Source organism: Lathamus discolor, chromosome Z (assembly GCF_037157495.1).
Source record: "Lathamus discolor isolate bLatDis1 chromosome Z, bLatDis1.hap1, whole genome shotgun sequence".
Taxonomy (NCBI): Eukaryota; Metazoa; Chordata; class Aves; order Psittaciformes; family Psittacidae; genus Lathamus; species Lathamus discolor.
Window position 1 is genome coordinate 9,540,477 of NC_088909.1, and position 12,394 is coordinate 9,552,870.

Below are 12,394 nucleotides of genomic sequence, written 5' to 3' on the forward strand. Positions count from 1 at the left end.
AATGACAAAGAAAGTGAATTTAAATCTGATTGTGAGACCACTTTCCCCTTTACAACACAGTTTCGTAGCAGGACTTGAGGAGAATGAGTGAAGTATACTGAAAAAGCACTGAGCGACATTGTCTAAGGAGGATTCTATCTCATCTCAAAGATGAAAACTTACTAAAAGGTGTAAAAGGAGTAGATGTCCAATACAGCAATATTTATTAAAACCAGCTGCATTTGTTAAGCAGGCACACGTACTTCTTATTGATTTTTTAATATTGAAGAAAATGTCCGAAGTTAGTTTCTTGGCTAGCAGCCTGCTAACTTAACAAATTGCTCACCTGTATAACTGACATGAAATATTTCAGTCTCTGAGGACACTCAAGGTTTCAGGTTCTCAACTTAGAACCAGCCACGGAAATCAAAGCTCTTTATAGTCAGGATGCAAGTTTTCCAAAAACGTAGGAAGAGTTAATAAATAACAAGCCTAGGAGGAAGCTAGCAGAAAGCCCTGCTCGTTCTGAATGCAGCAAGGTAGAACAATAAACCTGAATGGATGAAAAACTGAGACCAGAAGATCACAGAAACATCACTTTCCTTCCCAGGGTTTTCTGTCGCAAACATAGATGCAATTAGGCTGGGAGGTGACACTACAGAGAGCTTTTGAGTTTTGATGTTATCACATTTTATGGGTGTGAAATTTGATAATTTCACAGGTATGCAAAATAATTCCTCTAGATGCTATATCATTTTACGACAGGTAACATGTACACTAGGGTAATTCTTCAGTCTTCTGAATGTATTTATTATTTACTAGTATTTACTTAGAAGCCTGTTGTGAAATCTCTCCTTGTCCGTAACAGTCTGGTATTGAACATAGAGGAGCAATATCATTCATACAAAAGTACTGCATATCTCTCTTTATCCTTATTGCACAGAAACTCTTGGAAGAATTTCCAAAAGAGGATGAGTGAAGTTAAGAGGATTCTTTATCTCTAGCTTTGGTAGTTATCAGCTCCATTCTTTAATTGAAACTGAAGTGAGCAGCTGTTAGCTTCCCTTCTATTTATCACTAACGTGATAGACTTGAAACAATAAACAGCTAACATTATGTGATTTCTTACAACCAGCACCCTCAAAAAAAACACCTGGCTGTGATACACAGAGACACAAGTGGTGAGCCATTTATGTGATCAAGTTGGCTGTTTAGAACTGTCCGCCTGTATGAAAGTTGTATGAGTATTTACTCTTCCTTTCAGAGGGAGGAAAGATAGATTCATTTGCATGAAACAGAGTGTGTTTGTGCCTGTCTGAAAGAGAGGAAGAGGGAGGGAGAAGCAAGGGTATAGAGTTTGATACCTGTTGGCAACATGAGCAGGTTTGTGTAACGCCGTTATGTGCCAGGTTGGATTGATTCCACTCTATTTAGTCTGGTACTAAATGCAAACTGTTGGAAATGAGACAGATTCAAGACATGACTGAACAGCAATGAACCTCAAAGGAATTTCTGCCTATGTTAAGTAGTGTCACCTTCATGGTGGTAGGCAGGGTCTAAATCAGGATTTGAATTAATCTCTTCTATAATATCCACATAGAAACTGCCACAGGGTTTCTGTGCTGAAGCTTTGCACTGCCTCCCAGGCTCCACAGCCAAGCACTATGCACAGGTCTGATACTGTCTAGCAGGGATGCTATCTGACAGCTCGGGGCTCCCAGTTGGGATGCTGCTACCCAGCAGATACTGTAGACAAGCAGAATGTAAGGATGCGTTACTCCTCTGCCTTCCTCAAACAGAAGATGAAGCATTTAGTGGAACAGCCAGCTTTAGGGGTCGACATACTCCTGCACGTCTTCCCTGGGAGCCTTGGCGGCGATGCGCCTAACAAGTGACTGGAGCTAAGGGGCTTTCTCCCACTCCGAAGTTTCAGCTGGGTGCATTATCTGTTTAGTCAAGCAAAGAAAGGGAAGTGAAAAAACTTGTGAGACAGAGACGACTCCCGTCTAGTTATGGCTAAAGATTCATTCCCATCTCAGCTTTTAAGAGGAAAAACAGTATTTCTGGGATGCTTTCCTCTATGAAAGTAGGAAAGGAAGCTATCACACCATTAGTATTTATTTATTTACCTCTGGGATGTAAGGCTTTAGGGGGAGGGAAAGTGGTGATAAATGAGGGGCATTTTCCCCCCTCATGGTTCTTCAGCCTCCTCCTCCTTCATTTACATATCTGGCTGGTGGGTGATTTTTATTCTCAGCACGAAAACTGCAATCTATTTCAATGCATGAATGCAGCCCTGCATCTATTCAACACAGTGAAATAGCCCTGAGACTTATTGTACTAAATAAGAAAACAAGGAGAAAAATGGGTTCTCCAGCCTTGGAAGCAATCCTCTGTGGTCCAAAGTACCCCTGATCCTTTAAGAAGAGGTTAGGGGGAGAAGGAAAAAAAATACAAACATGACACCCCAAAACACAAAACAGGAGAAACAGCCACACCACCACCACTCCTCCTTCCCAAGGGAATAAATAAATAAGAAAACCTAACTAGCATCCCATGACATTTCCATTATCAGGAATTTCAAACGTCTGACTTAATAAGCCACTACAGTTCAGCTTAATGTCATACCTATTAACGAGGAAGGCACTCGCACAGTGCACCTTGCGAGAACACAGGCACTAAGTCAAAAAGAAATCTACAGAGAGACAGCCCTCTGCCAGCGAGACATAAATAATATCCATAAAACGAATACTCACTCTCTTAAGGACGGAGGGAACCGCTCGCTGACAGCCACTTCACGCACGGATTGGAAGGGCGAGGTAAAAACACGTTAGCCAGTCCCTGTGAACACGCTGGATTCTCCAGGTTTCTTTGCAAGCTCTCCGAAGCTGCTGATGCTGGAGGAGATGCTGCTCATGGAGCTTCCCCTCTTTCTGTGCCTGCACGCTGAAGTGCAGTTGTTAATTTCTCCCGTTGCACACGCCAGCGGCAGCAGCACGACTCCAGGAGAGCGGGGATATTCCAAATAGATCCACTAATTCCGGGGTCTGAGCGCTCCGGCGCGCCTGCCTGCCAAATGTAACTGTGAAGCGATGTGGAAAAGTGAGCGGGGAGCCTCCCCTGACAGCTCTTATTGGGCTGATCTCGGAGGCAGGTCTAGCGCTCGCAAATTCATGCAAGCAGTTTTGGGTGGCGGTTCTTCCCCTCTTCCTCTCCTCCCTCTCCTCCTCGCCCCGACACCCCGCCTTCCCCCCGCCGAGCACACAACTTTTCCGCAGGCCGCGGCGCCGCTCCGCGCCGGGGCGTCCCCGCAGGACGGGAGGGAAGGGAGCGCGGAGGGGATGGGCTCTGCGCGCGGGGGCCACCGGGGAGGCGCCGCGGGCGCCGGGAAGTGCCCAGAGCAGTTGTGGGGCTGAAGGAGGGAGAAAGCAGGAGCCCCCCCCCCCCGCCCCCCCGCCCTCTGAGGCGATGCCCACCACGAAGGGGAAGCCGAGGCCGCAGGGAGACGGGTACCGCGGGTCGGGATCAGGGGACGCGGCTCTGGGAGGAGGCAGGACCCGGGGGAGGGCTGCGGAGGGCCAGGAGGCGGCTGCTCGTGGCCGCGACAGGCGCTGCCGGGGCGGCGGGCGGGCGCTGCGCGGACATCCCTTAGAAACCCTTTTCCAAACCAACCAACAGAACCGCAAGCATCTAAATTTTCGTCCGTGCTGGTTTAAAGCCACGGGTGGCAATGAAATTTTAACCAGGAGCCTGAACCAGCCTAAACGCAGAGCAGAGCCAAGACCTCCACGCAGCAAGAGATGGCTGAAGGGCACCCGCGGTACCGTAAGTTGTTGACCAGCGCCCCGTTTCCAAATCTTTTTTGTGACGGACATCCTGCACAGCCCCAGCTTGGGAAGTACTGGGAAGGGGCTGAGGGACCCGGAGCCTTGAGTAGACTCCACTGCCTTTGACTTTAAAGAGCCGAGGAGTGCTCATCCCTTGTGCAGTCATGGCACAGGCAGGGCTGACAGCAGTGCCCGCGGCTGGCACAGGCAGGGCTGACAGCAGTGCCCGCAGCCGGCACCATGCTAGAGGTCAAACCACCCCTTGGCCCACCTTCTTTAGCAGCTGGGTTTGTCAGTTCTCTTTGTGCTGCACGTATTATCTATTAGCATATTAAATGTATTTAATGATTACATACATGTAGCTCTAAATGTTACTGCCACCTATATTTTTTCCCCAAGTTTAATGCTTACCAACAGAGAAGGGGTTTGTATTGTGGCAGGAACACAAGGTATAGACGTGGTCAGGTACACACTGACTTAAAATGGAGGGCTGATTCAACACTGAACTAGTACAGCTGTAAGGTTAAGTGCCCTCAGACCCGTCCTCGTTCTCCAACTTCCCTTGACCAGTATTACACTATGTTTAAGATGAGCAGTCAGTGTGGTGCTGTATTACTAAATACAGTTTGTTTCTTAACTTTAAATGACTGGCTGTCTGAAACTCATTTATATAATCTGAAAATCTTTTAACCTTAAGCAAAAAATATGATGACTAGATTGCTGAAGATCTGTCTAGGATTACGGAAAGTGGAGTCTGATATTCTTCCATGTAGTAACAATACTATCTAATTTAGTTTTGTGATTGTTATTTTGCAGCTGATATGTGTACGTGCATGTACATAAGACAGTGAATGAGACACCTGCATTTTGAGCTCTTATACACTTCCCTTTAACTAAATGCAATTTCTTGCACAAGTAGTCATTCTGAAAAGTCTCAAACTCATCACAATGTAGCAAAATAGACCCAGAATTCAACATACGGCAATGAAGAAATACCTATTTCTTTTGCTTCCAACAGCCCAAACATTTACTTTCCAAGCCGTGAGCATGGGATGATTCCTTGGAGAAGGATGGATATCAAATACACAATACTTACCTGAAGCAGGCAGAGAGCCTTGAGGGAAATACAAAACACTTTGCAGTGCAATAGATAACATCAGAAATGTGGCTTCCCTTCACCTGGGGTTCCACTCAGGCAAAGGGTATTTTTCTCCCCCATCCTTCCACCAACTGAACAGCACACAGAGAACATAGATGCTGTCACAAGGAAACATGAGGATGTTCATCCTGACTTTACTCCTGGTAATTAATGATGGTTTTCAAATATTTCTTTAAGGTTCCAGAAAGAGTCATACAAGTCTTCTTTTAATTTCTATTAAAAATATCTGATAGAAACAACCAAGAACAAAATTTCTCACTAATAAGAATGGGTTAGATCCCTTGTGTTTATGCTTAAAATGGTCAGTGCAGTTGTGTGCAGGAAGAGAGCTAACAATGGAAGTTGTACCTTCTAGTACAGCTTAGAAGTTTAGGTTTTGTTTTGATTGCGACGTTTGACTTTCACCATTTGTTCTAAGTGACCCTTCTTGCAGTTGGAAATTACTAGGGCAAATGCTAGGCTGTTTCATCCTGAAGTTATTGCAGGAAAGGGTGGCAGGTGTCTTGTTAAAATGGATTATATCATCCATGGATTCCCCTGCTGGAAAACCTTTCAGATGATGGTATAAGTCTTGGCAGGAAGAAGTGTATGGATATTTAATTTTAAAATAATCTTGGAATAGCAAAGGAACATTTACAACCTCCTGCATCCTATCCAGATTAAATGATTTAGTGTTATCATTGTGATACATATGTGTACACACACACATGGCCCTGATGAGTATACACTGGCCAAAATTGTGTTTCCTCTTAAATATATATTATGAGGAAGATACTTCTTCTATTCTGCTAAATGGTAATTTCTTTTTTTAAGCAAAAAGCAGCTCTGACTCCAATCGAAATGGGATACAGATTTTTAGTAATGTAACTGTAAAGAAGAAAAAAAATCATCAGCAAAATGGGAGTGACCAAATGCATCCTGGATCAAACTAGAATTAAATTTTTAATAATTAAATCCTTGTATTAAGAAAAAAAAAAAAGCTTCACAAAAATGCCTTGGTTTGCGGTGAGTGAGGGTTGTTTTTTTGTCTGTGTGTTTTTTTCGGGGGGCTTGCTTTGGGGTTGTTTTAGGGTTTTTTCTTCATCTTTTTGTTGTAGGGACTTTTAGTTTCTGGTTTGGTTTTGTTTGGGATAGTTGGGGTTCCTTTTGTAGGGTTTTGTTTGCTGTTTGGTTTGGGTGTTGACTGATTATGACTGATAAAGGTGGAAAAATTAACCTCTGCTTGGAAGGGAACTTGAGGTATTTTTTTCCATTTTATTTTGCTTTTATGAATGAGAAGAATTAAAACCCCAGTGTGACTTCTCATCCATATATCCAGGAAATACCTGTCTATCATGTACAAATGTGGCATAATAGTATTCAAGCATCTTTTCACCCTTTTATATTTTTGTGAAAACAGTTGTTGATTATCATGTAATTTCTTTCTTCCTCAGCATTGCAAAGCAGTGCAGTAAACTGTTTTCTGCAGACAGAATTTAGACCTTACTGCTCAAAAATATTCAATACAGGTGACTTGAAATGAGCTCTTTCAGGGCAACTCAATCACAACACTGTTTCACATGGGCTGCTGGTAATGTAAATGTCATCATCATCTCATTTAAATAACAATTCACAAGTCAAGAATTGGAAAGGGGTGGGGAGGAGAGTGAAAGGATGCAAAACCTGGAAAGGAAACCACTGTGTTAATTCCTCATATTCGAGTTTTATTCCATCAGATCCCTTAGTAATGAGATATTTCCCTCAAAGTATCAGTTTTTAATAAACAATACAGAGCCTGATCCAAAATTATCTGAGGTTAATGAGTCCAGTCTGAGTTACTTGATCAAGATAAATGACTTTACTGCAAGCTACTTCTGCTTACAGAGACTACCACTAGCATGCCATTTCAAAGTAATAATAATATAAAATAACTCATCCGAAAGTTACTAAAGCAAGTTTGTAGAACAGTAGTGTAACCTACTGTAATTCTACTAAATCTTTAAAAAAATTCAGTGCTGTTTTCTCAGGCAATATCCAAATGCTCTCCCTAGTTTGTACTTTTTTTCTGAAGTTGTGTAAGGAATTATTCTAGAATTAAATTTAATTTGGAAGGCTAGAATTCACATTCCGTAAAGAAAGAAACAAAAGACTTAAGTCCTGAACATTTCTGAATAAAAATGTGCTTCTCTCAATCAGTTCACTATGCCAGTGGAGAGACATAATTACCTTTAGAACGTAGGCTCTTATCACCATCTTGCAACCTTTAAAACCTGCTTGTGTACAGTTATCACAAGTTGGTTATCATGAAAAGTAATGATCCCCTGTGTTTGGGAAGTCAGTGAAGACAACTGTAACTTCAAAAATTTCCATTATATAGTGCTTACTACTGATAGTATAGATTAAAACAGACAAAGTGATACAAATGTCCCATGAGATAAAGGTATCTGGTTTGGGGTAGGGTGGTTGTTTTTTTTCTCTTGGGTTGGTTTTTTTTTTTTGGGTGTTTTTTTTGGGTTTTTTTTGTTTTTTTTTTTGTGGGTAGGTTTTTTTTTTTTTTTTTTTTGCATGTGTATGTGGGCTTTTTTTGGTTTTGTTTGGTTTGTTTGTTCAGGGTTTTTTTTTTTTTTTTTGTAGGTTTTTTTGTTTGCTTTTGATTGGTTGGCTTTTTACTACATATTCAAAATCAGTTAAAATTCAGTCTCCAACACTGGAACAGAAAGCTGGAAAACTCCACTGACGAATGAACAGACCATAAAGCAATAGTATCCATAAGTGACAAAAAAGATTCTCAATCATCTAAAAATACTTGTTTTCCAGTCTGGCCTTCTATGAGAGATATCTAATCAAAGTCCTTCCCCTTGTTCCTGGGTGCATGAGAAGAAATAAATGCACTGATTTTGACTAAGTTACTTCTACTTTGAACACATTCTTATTGTAATCATGCAAATTCCCTTTCCAGCCCATGCACTGTTGAACAGAAACAAAGGTTTAACTGAACAGCAGCACTGGGCTTTTGGGCTCTTAGCAAATCCTTTCGCTGTCCCAGAATTACTCTATTTAGTAAAATAAAGCATAAGTAGTTTTAAGCCCACTTCCCTCTCCAGAGATTTTAAAATATAAAACCCCCAACTGCTAATTTGTGTACTATATGCACCAATGACATTACTGAATGCATAAAAATAATGACACATTATCAGGTTTTATTATTCCCTAGGTACTGTTTGCAGTTTTGATTAGTTGCTGTTAGGTTGACAATTGGAAAAAAACCCAAATATTTCTTTTGTTCATCAAAAACTAAGATATAGACAAAAGAACATTATATCAAGCAAGGCAGTCAACCTTTATTTTGTATATTAATGTTCTGGATACAATTTGGAAAGTGAATCTTTTGCTTCCAGTTTTCAGTATGCCTTGTGAGTATAGGTAACTAGATCGGTTTCAGTATCTGTGCAAATACTGTTTGCTCTACCTCAAGTGCCCTCTAGTGTGCAGTAATTAAGCAGGTTAAAATAATTTTTTTTTTTCCCTTTTTCCTAACAGCCACACTTCTAAATCCCAAAGTAATGTGTAACATTGCTTTTCTGAGAGGAAAGAGAAATTCAACGTTCACTGCATTAATTGTGTGGATAAAAATAATCTTTTCAGTGTAAAATTGAATCACCTTCTTTGTTGTCAAGTTTTTATTCTGAGAGGTATTAGTTGAATAAAGCTCACTAATTCTTCTGAACATTCTGCAAATGTCGAGATACAGTTTGCAATGTTATCAGAATCAAAACATCAGTTTTGTCTGTCTGCAAAAGGAAATTAACATATTCATCAGCAAAACATGACCCTAGACCAAGATCTAACAACAAAACCTCTTATTACGCTTCTAGAGTTTTGTTGTTTTGGGTTTTTTAAAATTATTTTTCAAAGTGCTGGACACCACTGATTATTCTAGCATTGAAAGTTATTTTTAGCTATTCAAGGTAAATATAAACACCCCCTATAAATACACACCAGTTTCTGAAAAATGGGAGTACTCTGATACAGGCATCCGTATGCCATCTTTGTCAGCAGGTGATTGAATAAGGCCATAATAAAAGTGCTTTTAATCACCATTTTAGAAAATAAGTACTGCCTCATTAAAAAGTAAACAATTTACTGAGGCATAGATGTAACAAATTCTGTGTGTTCTCATCTGTTTTTAACAGGGGGATTAATCTGTCCTTCTGTTACGCTGATGTCCTTGATCAGAATTCTGACATTACTTGGCTGGACAAGTTGTGTCATGTCTGTCAGTGATAGGAAGTTCCGTACAATGCTGCTTTTTGGCTGCAGGAGGCAATATGTGCAGCCAAGCAGTCATAGCTGTTTAACTACCACATCAGCAGGGCAGAAGAAGGCTGCCTGACAACAGATAAAGATGAAAGCAAGGACAGGAAGAGAGAGGATATTGGAGAATAATAGTCTGGAGAGGTAAAATTACCAAGTGCAGCTCTGAGAATAAAAAGTTAGAAATATGAGTAATTGCTTCCTTGTATTTAAAAAGCAGAGTTAACACTTGAGTTAAGCGTGACCAAATGAGTTAATTTTCGGGGGAGCCACTGAAGAGTTTTTCCCATCCTCATTTCACTGTTGTCTGACTTCAGAGCCAAGTATTCACTTTTAAACAGGTTTTACCATAAAATTCCATAATGATAGCAAGCTTAAGCATACTCTAAATAAAAAGAGATTATTATGGACTTCTACCAGAGCTAAGAGGGATGGGTGGATCCCAGGAGAGATGAAATGCTTACATATACTAGGGATATGCTACAGGGTGAGATACTTAAATCTTTTATGAGTTGTAAAAATAGTAGAACTTCCTCTAAGTGGGAAGAGTCATCATCGCTATATCTGAGCTAGGGCTGTGGTTGTGTGGGGTTGTGGTTTCCAAGCGAAGTGGTGAGAGAAGCCATCACGGTATTTTCCCATTTGGTATCTTAGACTTTTCCCTTCTTAGTGTGTTAGCTCTTTTGAACATTATTTTTTGTAACTCAGTTCCTCATACATTCCATAGAGAGCATAGTTTTCTAACTCAGTTATGGCATTCATGTAAAGCTTACAGAATAGAAAGCCAAACATCACAGTACACCAATAAATAGTTTTCAAACACTTAATGGCCTATTTTAATCTATATAAATAGCCACACTGAACCCAGGCAATGTGATGGCGACAACTAGATTTACTCCAAAAACAATACCAGAAAAAACTCTCTCATACATTGAAGTACAGGCCTAATATACGTGTTAGCATGGGCTAGAATGGTCTTAGCGCTGATTTGGGAAAATAAACTGTGTTCATCCCCATCAGATTTGAGTAGACTTACCTGGACCGTGTTCAGATGTCATCATTACAGTGCAGTGATATGGGTGAAATACTATTACAGCAGTAGCAAAATATACCTGCTGTGGGCACTAGTATAATATGAAAGGAAAAAGCCGTTCAGTGGCAAGGATATTTCCTTGCCATAAAAGGGATAACTTAAAAATTGACAGCATTCTGTTACTTCTGTTCTGAACAAGAAGTCTCGTAAGCGTATACCAGGTCTTCATGAAGGTGTCTTCCTTAACTGGGGTAGAAATAGCACATGAAGGTAACAGTGATAGCAGGTAAATGAACTAAAAGGTGCTGAAGGGAGCTGTGGTTGCTGATAGAAGCAGAAGGAAAAGTAGCACAAAGACTAAAGTTTCAGTATATACCACCTGAAGAGCCCCCCCCAAATTGCATACCCCATAACCCAGATCTAATAGCAATGTGAGCTGAAATTTGGGCTGCTAGTTCAAATTATATTTGCTTTTCCACTTTGAATGCAGTGATAGATTAGGAGTTTACGCTTATTTCAAAGTACTTTTCTCCAGAGATTTCTTGTTGCTTCTTTACTTAATTAAGAAGGTAAGTCAAGATATTGCCCATAAAGTGATTTTTTCAGCAACTGCTGACATCGTAGTTTGGCAGACTGATCTTGACTAAAAATAATAAATAATAATAATTAAAAAAGAGGTACTTCTGAGGTAAAATAAACCATCTATTTCCCTTGAAAAGTATTTCTCGTGCATTTGTAACAAATATTGCTAATGGAGGAGAACATAAATCATTTAAATCCCCAGGACTTAATGCTGAAGTACTTTTTCAATAAGTAGCTAAAAAAACCCAGAGTATATAGAAGTTTTACTGAAAAAAAACTAGTTTTAATTTCAGTAATTTAGTGAATCCAGTAAATACCTCCTGAAATGCATATTCTACATTCAAGAACTTTGATAGGTGGCATTTTTTTTCAAATAGTAGTAAAACCGAGTAAGTATCTGAGACTGAGATGCTGGACATAATGACCCCCACAGGAAACAGCATGAAAATTATGTGGCTAATAGTTCCATTACTTGTTGATCCTCAGTTTCTCAGAAATCTCTCTGAAGTAAAGAGACAATAGAAAAAGGCAGTGCTTTCTGTGAGTTACTCGTGCCAAATAAGCCAATTATGGCATGATTGAGGGAATATTAGGGACTGATTCACTACTGTGCTAATTTTACAAATTCCATCTTAACACTGGAGTAATGCTGTGGTAAAAGATGACCCATTTTTTCTTTAAATTAAAATATCTAATATTCATAAAATATTTATATGAATATATAACAAATAATTGTGGCAAACATTACATAATAAAGATGAAAGGGGAATTAACCTTGTGAATTTTTAGGCTGAAAAATAAAGGCCATTACATTAACAAGACTTAATTATATCATTAAGTATTTTAAATTATGTTCTCTAATAAATGTTTTTATTTAACATATTTCTTTTTAATCTATTACTTTAGTAAAATGCCTTTAAGATATGAACAAAAACCCAGCAGAGTTTTTTTTATTCTCTTTTGTGGCCATGCAATTGCAGAAGAAGTGAGAAGAGGGCCATATGTTACCTCTTCAACTCAAGGTCAGCTTTCTGGACAGAACAGTCTGCATTTCCACAAGCCTCAGCTCCCTGCCTGGATGGACTGGTGAGGGTCTGGATCTTTGCTAAACATTTTTCTTCACTTATTCTTTCCCATTCTAGGACTGCCTAGGCTCTGTCTGTGCTAATGCACTAAGTTAAGCTAGCACAAATCAAGCATATCACCATGTTTCTACTGTTCTGTTTAACATCTAACCCTATCATAAAGGGTATAGAGCACAGTGTGTTCAAAGATCAGATTCTAGCCTGGCTTGATTAGTCCTTCCTTGCCATCAGTGACAGAACAGAGATGCAAAATCAACAGCTGGAAACTATCATGAAATCCTCAGGGAAGTCAACACCTAGCAAACAAGAGAACAGGTCAGTTTGCTTGTAAAGGATTGGATGGTATAAGCCTTCCAAGGAATACAATTCACACCGTCATCCCTGTGTCAGTGTCACGAATTCTTTTCCTTACATTGATCTATCTAAGCTTATTCTC